We start from the raw sequence: 11,744 nt of genomic DNA, 5'->3' as shown, positions 1-11,744 counted from the left end.
ACCATTAAATTGGCCACTTAAAATAAGTTGGCCCCTGAATTAAAACTATTTGACCAATTCCTAATGTTCTTCCTTGTTTTCCAGGCCTATTTTCAGCCAAGAGATGCGGCATTCAGGGGGAGAAATCAGGAAAGGAAACATGGCTGTAATACCTCGGTAAACGGTATGGATTATACCTGAATGTGAAGAAAATGAAAATGCTTATAACTGAACTGATAAACAACATCATGATAAATGTAGACAAAGAATTGAAGTAATCAATGATTTTATTTTACTTGGATCAACAATCAACAACCGTGGAAGCAGCAGTCAAGGAATCAAATGACGTAGCTCATTGGCAAATCTGCTGCAAACGACCTCTTTATAGTTCTAAAAAGCAGATACGTCACTTCGATGACTAAGGTGTCCTCACCCAAACCATGTTTTCTTTTTTTAAATTGTATTTTAGGTGGAAGTTTATACAACTAATTAGGTTCCCATTTAACAATTTCTATGCGTATTGTTCATTGACATTGGTTACATTTTTCGTAGTGTGTCAGCATGCTCATTATTTCCATTCTGGTTGTTCTGCTTCCATTAATCTAGCTTCTCTGCACCACCCCCCCTTACTTTCTCATCTTTGCTTTATGGTAAATACTGACTGTTTGTCTCACATAAATGATTATTTAAAGGAGCACAGTACTCGTGGGTGATATTGTTTACTTAATAAGCCAATCTATTATTTGGCTGAAAGGTAACCTTCAGGAGTGAGTTCACTTCCAGGCACAAAGGGCGATAGTCTCAGTGGGTCCTCTAGTCTCTACTTGTCCCATAAGTCTAGCCTTTTTAAGGAATTTGAGGTTTATTCTACCTTCTTATTTTTCTCGCATTCTATCCAGGACCATCTATTGTGTCCCTGGTCAGAATGGTTGTTGGTGGTAGCCAGGCACTATCTAGTTCTTCTGGCCTCAGGATAGATGGGACTATGGTTCATGTGGGCTATTAGTTCTATAGACTGATTTATTCTTTGAGTCGTTGGTTTCCTTCATTCTCTTTTGCTCTAGATGAGTACAGACCAATGGTGGTATCTTAGATGGCCACTTGCAAGCTTTTAAGACCTCAGATGCCACTCATCAAACTAAGATGTAGAACAATATCTTTATGAACTGTGTTATGCCAATTGACCAAGTTGTCCCCTGAGACTGTGGTCCTAAGCCTTCAAACCCAGTCAACCAAACCTGTGAGGTGTTTAATTATGTCTAGGAAGTAACTGCAATTGTGCCTCCTGTATGCTTTATTGGCTCTCTGGTGGCACAGTGGTTAAAAGCTTGGCTGCTAACCAAAAGGTTGATAGTTCAAACTCACCAGCTGCTCCTTGGAAACCCTATGGGGCAGTTCAACTCTGTACTGTAGGGTCTCTATGAGTCAGAATCAACTCGATGGCAACAGGTTTTTTCTTAGTGTATTATATATATGAATATATATACAGCACACCCAAGCACGTATATACATATGCCTACAGATATACCTATACATGCATATCCATATACTCACATGTGCCTTCCTGTACACTTATATGCATGTATATCTACTTATGAAACCACACACATATTTTTGGTTGTTATTACTGATGTTGCAAAATTGTATATGTTATTTACCGTAATTGTCCTTTATTCTTGCATTCCTCTCAGTGTCTTCATTTACCTTGGTCAAGTTGTGCTGACTTCACCCATATTTGGTATTGCCTTTCCCATCACCAAAAATAACAAGTGTCTACTACCTAGAAAGTGATTCTTCCTCCCTCTGCCACCCATCCCTGGTAATTATTGTGTGTATACCTATTTTTGCCTTGTTATAAAAGTGAAGCCATGCAATATTTGTCCTCTTCTGATTGACTTATTTCACTCAGCATAACGTCCTCCAAATTCATCCATGTTCTAATTGCCATGGTCTTTTCAGTCACCTCCTTTGCATGCAAAAGCTGGACAGTGAAAAAGGAAGACTGAAGAAGAATTGATGCATTCAAATTGTGGTATTGCTGAACAATATTGAATATGATGTGAACTGCAAGAAGAGTGAACAAATCAATCTTAGAAGAAATACAACCAGAATGCCCCTTAGAATGAAGAATGGAGAGACTTTGGCTCACTTACTTTGGACACATCATCAGGAAAGACCAATTATTAGAAAAAGACAATTGGTTTGGTAACGTAGAGGGACAGTGAAAATGAGGGAAACCCTTAATAAAATGGGTTGCCATAATAGCCACACCAGTGAGCTCAAGCATACCAACAATCATGAAGATGGTGCAGGACCAGGCAATGTTTTGTTCTTTCATACATAAGGTTGCCATGTATAACTCCAACGTTCAGTGCATTCTCAGTGATCCCACTAAAGTTGTCCAGCTCAGTGGCTCTGATTACCTACAAACCAAAACCTCATTAACTGTTCGCACCACCCAGGGATTCCCACAGAAACATACACAACTGTTTACCCACAGAAGACACAGATGGTGTACTGCCTGGTGCCCACACTCAGTGCCGACTGGCAAGGCACTGGGCTGAGTCATCACAAAAGTTATGTCCCCTACTCTCCCCCTAAACCCTCTCCTGTTCCTGTATTATTTATTTTTGTGAGTGGCCTCTACAGTTACCTAAGCCAGATACTAAGGATCTCCCTTCACCCCACCTGCCACCCTGTGACCCACAGTCATAGCCTCTTCACTTTTGCATCCTGAGGTAATTCTGCTCATTGTTCCTTTCCTGACTACCTGGTTCAGATCTTCATTGTCTCTCCTCCAGACCATTGCAGCACCCATGCATTACCCACACCCCACCCTTACCCCCAGGCTTCCTTTGTGATTCCTCTCCAATCTATCTTCCTTTTTGAAGGAACCTCTCTACAATCCAAAATGTGGCTGTTGTTAATTGCCATAGACTCAACTCCAACTCATTGCGACCTTATGTATAACAGAAAAAAACAAAACAAAACATTACTGTATCCTGGGCCATCTTCACAATCTTTAGTATGTTTGAGTCCATCGTTGCAGCCACCATGTCAGTCCATCTCACGGAGGGTTTCCCTTGTGTTTGTTAACCCTCCACTTAACCAGCCATGATGTCCTTTTCTAGCAACTGGTCTAAAATGCAAATATAGCCTTCTAAAAATGAGAATCTGTCCCTGTCACTCCCCGGTATCAACCCTAAAATAGCTTCTCATCTCTTACAGGAGGAGGTCCAAACTGCCTACCTGATGTCCCAGGTCTTCCAAGGTCTAGCCCCTGGCTATCATTTTGGCTATATCTCTAGATGCCCTCCCTCTACCGTCTATGCTCAACAATGATGACTTGCTTTCACTTTCCCACTCACCCCATGCTGCCTCACACCTTTCTACCTGCCTTTACTCCCACTATCTCTTCTACCTGGAAAATCATCCTAGTGCTGGATCCTTCCAATTGTCCCAGCAGTCCTTCGCCTGTCTAACTCCTCTCCACTGGAGTCCCCTCCTCTTCTTTATCACTAAATGTTATTATTGTTGTTAGCTGCGCTTAAGTTAACCCCAAACTCACAGTGACTCCATGAACAATGCATCATCCCCATGATTGGTTGTGGATTGGACCATTGTGACCCATAAGGTTTTTATTGGCTGATTTTCAGAAGCAGACCATCAAGCCTTTCTTGCTAGTCTATCTTAGTCTGGAAGCTCCACTAAAACCTGTTCAGCATCACAGCAACACACAAGCCTCCACTAACAGGTGGGTGGTGGCTGGGTATGAGGTGCATTGGCCAGGAATGGAACATGGGTCTCCTACTTGGAAGGCAAGAATTCTACCACTGAACCACCACTGTTCTCTGCACCACATAATAGTCAGTGCATATCATTATACTTACCACAAAGTATCATATTTTCTCTTTATGCATCTGTCTCCACATTTAGGTGGTGAGTTCGTTGAGGGCAGGGATTGGACCATGTTTATCTTTGTGCCCACAGTAGTGCAGTACCTGGCACATAGTTAGTGCTCAAAATACATTTTAATGACTCAGTGACTCTATACATGAGTTAATGAGTGAACCAATATATGAATTAATAATCAAATTATAAATTAAAGAATTAATTAATGACAAAGATATGGCACAAAACATGAGAGTTGTTTAAACACATTTGTCACTACATGGGAATTTTTCCAAATTGCTTCTTTGAAGTGATTTATGTATACACATTGTTCTACCTCTGTGGGAAATGTGTTTCCATTATGCTGCAATCCCCTGGGATAAGAGGCACTTCCTTTTATCTTTTCTGAGTCAGAAACTCTTGGAAGCTAGACTAACCCTTTCAGCTCAGTCGGGAGATGACTTTTAGGCTATGACTCACTAGCATCCTCAAAGAGTACCTCGCTGTTCATATACGGTTTTCTCTCCAAGAGTGATTTACTTCTTAGGATATGATTAATCATACCCGTAGCTACCTTTAAGGATTAGAGATTATTGTTTCATTTTTTATTATTGCAAAAATATAGATAACACATTTGACATTTCAACATTTCTCACTTGTACAATTCAGTGACACCAATTAGATCAATCATGTTGCACAACCATCATCAATATCTGTTGCCAAAATTTCCATCATCAAAAAACATAATGCTTTCACATGTTCATAGATTCACTATTCATTCAATTCCCACCCCTCCACACACATATATACACCAATTTAGCATGGGCATTATTCCAGGGTCCCATAGTGGTTAAGAGCTCTACTGCTAAGCAAAAGGTTAGCATTCCGAATCTACCGGCCACTTCTTGGAAACCCTACGGGGCAGTTCTACTTTGTCCTTAGTGTTGCTATGAGTTGGAATTGACTCAGTGGCAATGGGTTTGGTTTTTTAGTTTGTCTACAGTAATTTGACGGCCATTGTAGTAGCTGTCCTCAACATCTTTATGAAGCCCAAGGATTTAACTTGGGGATTATGGCAAGGAGGAAGGAGAAAAGGCTCAGAAATCTGTTGGGTGGGCTTGTGTTTCTCCTAATTCCACCCCTCCTCCTTCCCATCAGCCCACAGTAATGTAAGAGAAGGCTATCACATTTGATCTCTAGAATTTGCTTATGAAAATCTAAGGGGCTAAGAGTTACTTTGGACAAACCATTACTGCCTTCTCAGTCATGAGAAATGGGATCCAGTTTCTAATATGCTACTCCTGTTACTATTTTGGAGTCCCTGGGTGGTGAAAATGGTTAACATGCTTACAGCTAACCAAAAGGTTAGTGGTTCAAGTTCATCCAGAGATGCCTTAGAATAAAGGTCTGGTGATCTACTTCCAAAAAAAAAAAAATTAGCCATTGAAAACCCTATGGAGCACAATTCTACTTTGACACACATGGGGTCACTATGAGTTGAAATTGACTCAATGCCAACTGGTTTGGTTTGGCTTATTACCATTTTAAATAAACTACGGAATGGATTCTTCACATGTCTGTCAGTTGGTCTTACTGTGGGGCTTGTGTGTTGCTTTGATGCCGGAAGCTATGCCACTGGTATTCAAACACCAGCAGGGTCCCCCATGGCAGACAGGTTTCAGCTGAGCTTCCAGACTAAGACAGACCAGGAAGAAGGACCTGGTGGTCTACTTCTGAAAAGAATTAACCAGTGAACATGGAAGAAGTACAACCAGAATGCTCCTTAGAAGCAAGGATGGCGAGACTATGTCTCACATAATTTGGACATGTTATCAGGAGGTATCAGTCCCTGGAGAAGGACATCACACTTGGTAAAGTAGAGGGTAAGCGAAAAAGAGGAAGACCCTCAACAAGATGGTTTGATACAGTGGCTGCAACAATGGGCTCAAGCATAACAACGATTGTGAGGCTGGTACAGGACCGGGCAATGTTTCTTTCTGTTGTAGAGTAGTTCACTATGAGTTGGAACCGACTCAACAGCACCCAACAACAACAACAGTGAATGGATAGTTGAGAGACACTGATATTATTCAGAACTGAAAATGATGACACGGGTCATTAAACTCCAGTAAGATAGCCTAAGCACCAAACTATGGTACTATTTCCTTGGAGCTGCCATTATTCCCCAATCACTAATGTATCATTCACTCACTCACTCATTCACTCACTCATTTATTTAGCAAACATTTAGCACTATTATAAGCAAGATGTGGTCTTTGATATACGTAAAGCTGAATGGTGCATGATCCCTGCCCTCAAAAGTATAACACCTAATGGAAGAGATGACATATACATAAATAGTTATTATATTAAATAGAACAGAATCCTTCATACCCAAATAGTATCCTATCCCATGGACACGTCTCTCATAAAACTATAATATTCATTTGCTCATGTGTGTCTCTCACTCCACAAGACTATAAGATACTTAAATATAGGGATGTTGTCTTATTTCTCTCTGTGTTGTCCATGTCTAACACAGGTTCTGCCTGGTGCACATGAATGAACATGGTGTATAAAAATATACTATGGTCATGCAGGATAAGGACCAATCCCTCCAACTGGAAGAATTGTAGAAGTCTTCATTCATTTCTTGTATGAAGAGGAAATAGGGGAAAAAGGATTGCTGATAAGGGGAACTGCCCAGACAAAATTGTAGGTGGTAAAGTATGCTTCCTGAATACTCTCATTTGATTGGATCATAGGGTACATCAATCCTTCTCAATACTGGCTGCACATTAGCATCCTTGGGTATCTTTTAAACTACACTAATGCCTTGGTCCCACGCCAGGTCAATTGATTCAGAATCTCCTAGGGGAGAGGGGATATAGAGAGGAGGGGCCTGAGCCTTTGCACTTTTAAAAAGCTCCCCATTTTCTTCTAATGTGTGCACTAGGGTACCTAAAGAGACTTAGTATGAGGCCAAATCAGGAAAATACTGGCAATTAATTTTAAAATGCCATGGAGATGAAACTCACAAGTATGATCTTTCAACAGGCAAAAAGAAGCTGAGATCATCTAGCAAAGTCGATTGAGAGGAAGAGAGTAGCCATAAAGAGATTCATTAGGGGGCTGTTGAATTAGTCTGAGCAACACACGGACAGAGGTGGATCACCACGTTGGCTGATCAGGTTAAATTCATACATTTATTGGATGTCAAGTGGTGATGGGTGAACAGAGCTAAAGAGGACTCTGAGGTTTGGTGCCTGGATGGAGAAGAATCTTGGAATGAAAAGAAGAGGGCATTGAAGACAACATGAAGAGGTCTGTTCTGAACATGTCTGGTTTGAGGTGTCCATCTCTAAACCAAACTCGTTGCTGTTGAGTCGATTCCAACTCATAGTGACACTATAGGACAGAATAAAACTGCCACATATGGTTTCCAAGGAGCAGCTGGTGGATTCGAACTGCTGAACTTTTGGTTAGCAGCTGAGTTCTTAACCACTGTGCCACCAGGGCTCCTGTCCATCTCTAGCAAGTAAATTTGGGCCTGGCAATGGAGATTTGGGGATTGCTACAGACAGAGGTGAAAGTTGATTGCATATGGTTCGATGAGATTTGCAAACAAGAAAGAATATCAAGAGAAGGCAGCCAAGGGCAGAATCTTGGAGACCATTTGTCCGTATTGAGGAGTAGATGGAGAGAGGATTTTCCAGCAAAGCAGCTTGTGAAAAAGCAGCTGGATTGCTGGACAGCTATGCAAATTCATCAGAGTGGACAACTGGAGAGACAAGATTTCAAGAAAGGGGACATGATCTGGAGGTCAAATATTTGAGGGTGGACAAAGAAGCTCTGATGCTGCTAGGAGGGTAAGGCTTAGGAAGGAGGGGGACATCTGTTTCCCTAATACAGGAGAGAAAGAGGAAAGGATCTCCTCATTCAGCAAGTATTTATTGAGCAGTGACTATTTTCCAGTCTGTTCTAGGCACTGGGGATACAACAGTACAGGCATGGCCCTTGGTCTCATGAAGCTTATGTTCTAGTTGTAGGGAAGGGGAAGAAAGACAAGTGAAGTTACTGAAAAATTTTGAGGAGTAGAGCATGAAAATTATAGATGTGTGATCTTAGTAAAGGGAATGATGGCATGATTTTTTTTTTTGGTGTAAAAGCAACAGGCTGAAGAATGTGGAACAGACCCGGGCTAGCTCCTGAGTAACAGGTAGGAGACGTAACAAGAGATGAAGAAAGGATTTTAACCAGCAGTGAGGACCCTGTGAGGTTCCCAAGCATGAACTGGTGTCCCAGGTTACATCTATCGTGGCTCCACCAGTGCTGAGCATCTTGGGAGCCCTGGTTGAGTATGGGAGAGGTGAACTGTCCAGAGTTGGAGACTGGTAAGGCCTTGGTGGTACAAGGTTACCAAGGCTCAGGATTACAGATACCACATTTAAAAATAAATAAACATTTGAAAACCTCAGAATGTAAATGCTTGAGATTATAGCACACTCATCAGCTCATGGTATCTACAGTAATTGAACACATTAAGAAGCCTACTAACTCTGCTATCTAGTTTTAGAAGAGCTATAATTTTGTATTGCTAGCTATCAATTAGCCTGTTTTCCTCATCTGTAAAATGAGAAGGTTGGAATAAATGATCTCAAAGTCCTCTCCGGCATGGTCAATGGTGAATGTTAGGGCGCAAGTGAAATTCTGAAAGTTCATTTACGTGTTTAACATTTACATTAAATGTTTAACTATTGATGTTCAAAAACACAGACTCAGAACTACTGCAACTCTGTTCAGTCTTGCACACAAAGCCCTTAGTTTTTATGCACCACCTGGTTTTAAAATAAATTGTCCCTTCTAAACATAATCTAAACTGTGGTGGGAGAAATCTTAAGTGTCATGGGTAATTATTAGGGCAAATGATTGGACATTGATAAGACATTGAAACAGACCTGCTAGATGATTATCAGAGATGAATAGCTTTCGATATTTACAAGCTTGGAAAATTGCTTTGGGAACACTGAGAGAAAAGGAGCTTTTCGAATATCAGGATAGTAGCTGGGGGTACTAAATAAAGTTATGCAAATATGGATCACCAAAAAGAGCAAAGATGAATTCTGGGCAATCAATGTAGAGCCTCTTATATCCCTCTCATAAATGGTGAATAAGAGTTAACCAGACCTTGATTAGATACTGTCTTAGGCTGACTTCTCTAGAAAAGCAAAACCAGTGAAGCATATGTATGTACATACACACACACACACATAATACATATATAGAGATAGAGAGTGAGCGAGACAGACAGAGAGAAAGAGAGAGAGATTTATCTCAAGGAAATGGTTCTTGTGGTTGTAGAGGCTGCCAATTTCCAAGTTTGTGTGTCAGGCGTCACGCTGAGGCTTCTCCTGACTCACGTAGCTTCAGGGGCTGATGAACCCAAGATAGGCAGGTCAGACAGCAGACCACTGGCTCATGGGCTGCAGAGGCTGACAAATTCAAGATAGGCAGGCAATATGGCAGGCTGCAGCCTCAAGTCCCGAGAACTGGAGGTCAGATGATAATGAGCGAGATGCAGAATCCAGAGCAAGCAAAAGCCAGCGAGCTTTGCCGGAACGTCCATATATATTGAATGCAGGCCACACACCTGAGGAAACTCCCCTTACAACTGACTGGCTGATCACATCATATCACATTGTGGAGGTGATTACATTATATCATAAAATGGAGGATAACTACATCATTACATAACTACCAAATTACATCATTACATAACTGCCAAATCATTATATAACTGAGAATCATGGCCCAGCCAAGTGAACACACAACCTTAACCATGACAGGTACTGAAATCCTAAGATAGAATATTATCAAATGGACAATTAGTAAAGATAATTAGGGTACTAGCTAGCCACTTTTGTTGAATATTTTAAAAATCTTACCAGTTTTTCATATGCAATATGACTTTTGAATACTACTATACATACTCTTGGAAGAAACAAAGCTATGCATGCTTTTTCAAACAGCTACATTTGTTATACATCTTGTAATTGAAATCAAGTTCTTTGAGGCTCAGGGAAAATTCAGAAATAACTCTCTAGGTTATTTATTTGAAAATTTAATCTGTACTGGTAGCTAATCAAACCAAACCAAACCAAACCTGTTGCAGTCGAGTTGATTCTGACTCATAGCAACCCCATAGGACAGAGTAGAACTGCCCCACAGGGTTTCCAAGGAGCGGCTGGTGGATTCGAACTGCAGACTTTTCGTTAGTGGCTGACCTCTTAACCACTGTGCCACAGGTTTTTTAACAGCTAATAGCTCTTTATAAAAGCATATTTGATGCATTATTATTGAAAGGAATCTTTTGCATAGCTAATTACATTGTAGTATCATACCCAAAGCCTTTGTTTATGTGGATAAATTAAGGATTCAGTCTTTACAGTATAGGGTATAAGTGTTAATCAGTCATTTTCCTGACAAAGTCAATCCTTTTTTACTTGTAACCTCATCGTGTATTGATTAATCGTATTTTTAAGTACTTGAAGTTTCAAAAGTGTGATTTTTCTTCAAATCAGTAAGATATATAGTAGTTGAAATGAAGAAGGAAAAGTGGATAGTGGGAAATAATCATACCTGAGGTCAAGATGAATACTTTGGTTGTGTCTTCCAGAAATTCCCTGGTCCTTTGAGATTTGAGTGTTTTTTCCCCTTCCTTCTGCACCACCCTGTTTAATAGGCCAGAAGCACCTGGGGTCCTTACCTTGAGTCCATGTGCTAGGGCTGTGCTCAGCTGGAGATCCCAGATATCTGGGGACACAATTGAGCCCTGGAAGGAGGAAGCCTTGGCTGCTAGGAGTGCAGCCCACACCTGCAGGCTATGTGCTCATGTGACGCCTGAGCAAGTGGGAGGGAACATGCCCTCCACCCACAGGAGGTGGACGCTGGGCATTCAAGCAGGACCTTCAGTCACCACCACCTCCTCCAAAGGCAGAGTACTTCCCCGGCCCACTTAGGCTTCCGGAACTGCACTTCAGTTTTTATGGGTGAAAGGTATTTATTTCCTGATATAGCTCTAGACTTTTTTTCCCCTAAGGTGTCTGACAATCCAAGCAGAACTACCACAGAGGCCTGAAAGGTAGCCCAAGCATTTTTCTTGAATCTCAGACACTGTCAGAAGAACTAGGTTCTGATGCCAGTTATTCTATGAGCTGCAAAGCTTTGGGCAAGTCTCATGTCGCCCCTGGGCCTCAGTTTCTTTGTCTGTGTTGAGCATGGGGGATGGGGGTAGGTTCTCTGAAGCCCTTTTAAGCTTTAACTTCCTATGAAGTGAAATACAAAGGCAAAGTACGGAGAGACTAGGCCCCAAATTTAAGCTTATTTAAGCAGTAGGACAATTGATGTGAACACTTTTCTTGGAAGATGATGCCGGGCACAGTTTTGCTACTGAAAGGATTTGGAAAGGTTACTGTTCATTAAAGTAAGACCTCTATTACTTTTGGTGCCTCCTGGTGCCCAGACTCACTTGGCATCAGAGGATCAGAACATCGCTGCCAGCCAGAGATGTCTTTGGCTACATACTTTGGAGAAAAAGGGCTATAAACATGTTTGCTACATTTAAAATTCCTTGGTGATGCATGTTGGATGTAGAGAATTTTTTGGCCCAGGAGATAAAAATAGTTACACAGTCTCTTAAATATTAACATGATCACGAATCTTTTTAGCCTGTTTCTATAAAGCAAAGAATGAGGACTAGTTTTGTCTTGGTCCCGCCATAAATATCTGGGAGAATATTGCTCGGGGCAAACATGCAGATTTTTGTTACCTTCCTTTGATTTTGACAAAACAGGATGAATCATCACATATTCCTT

Source organism: Trichechus manatus, unplaced genomic scaffold, assembly GCF_000243295.1.
Source record: "Trichechus manatus latirostris isolate Lorelei unplaced genomic scaffold, TriManLat1.0 scaffold00202, whole genome shotgun sequence".
In the NCBI taxonomy this organism is placed as follows: Eukaryota; Metazoa; Chordata; class Mammalia; order Sirenia; family Trichechidae; genus Trichechus; species Trichechus manatus.
Note: the sequence above shows the minus strand (reverse complement) of the source record.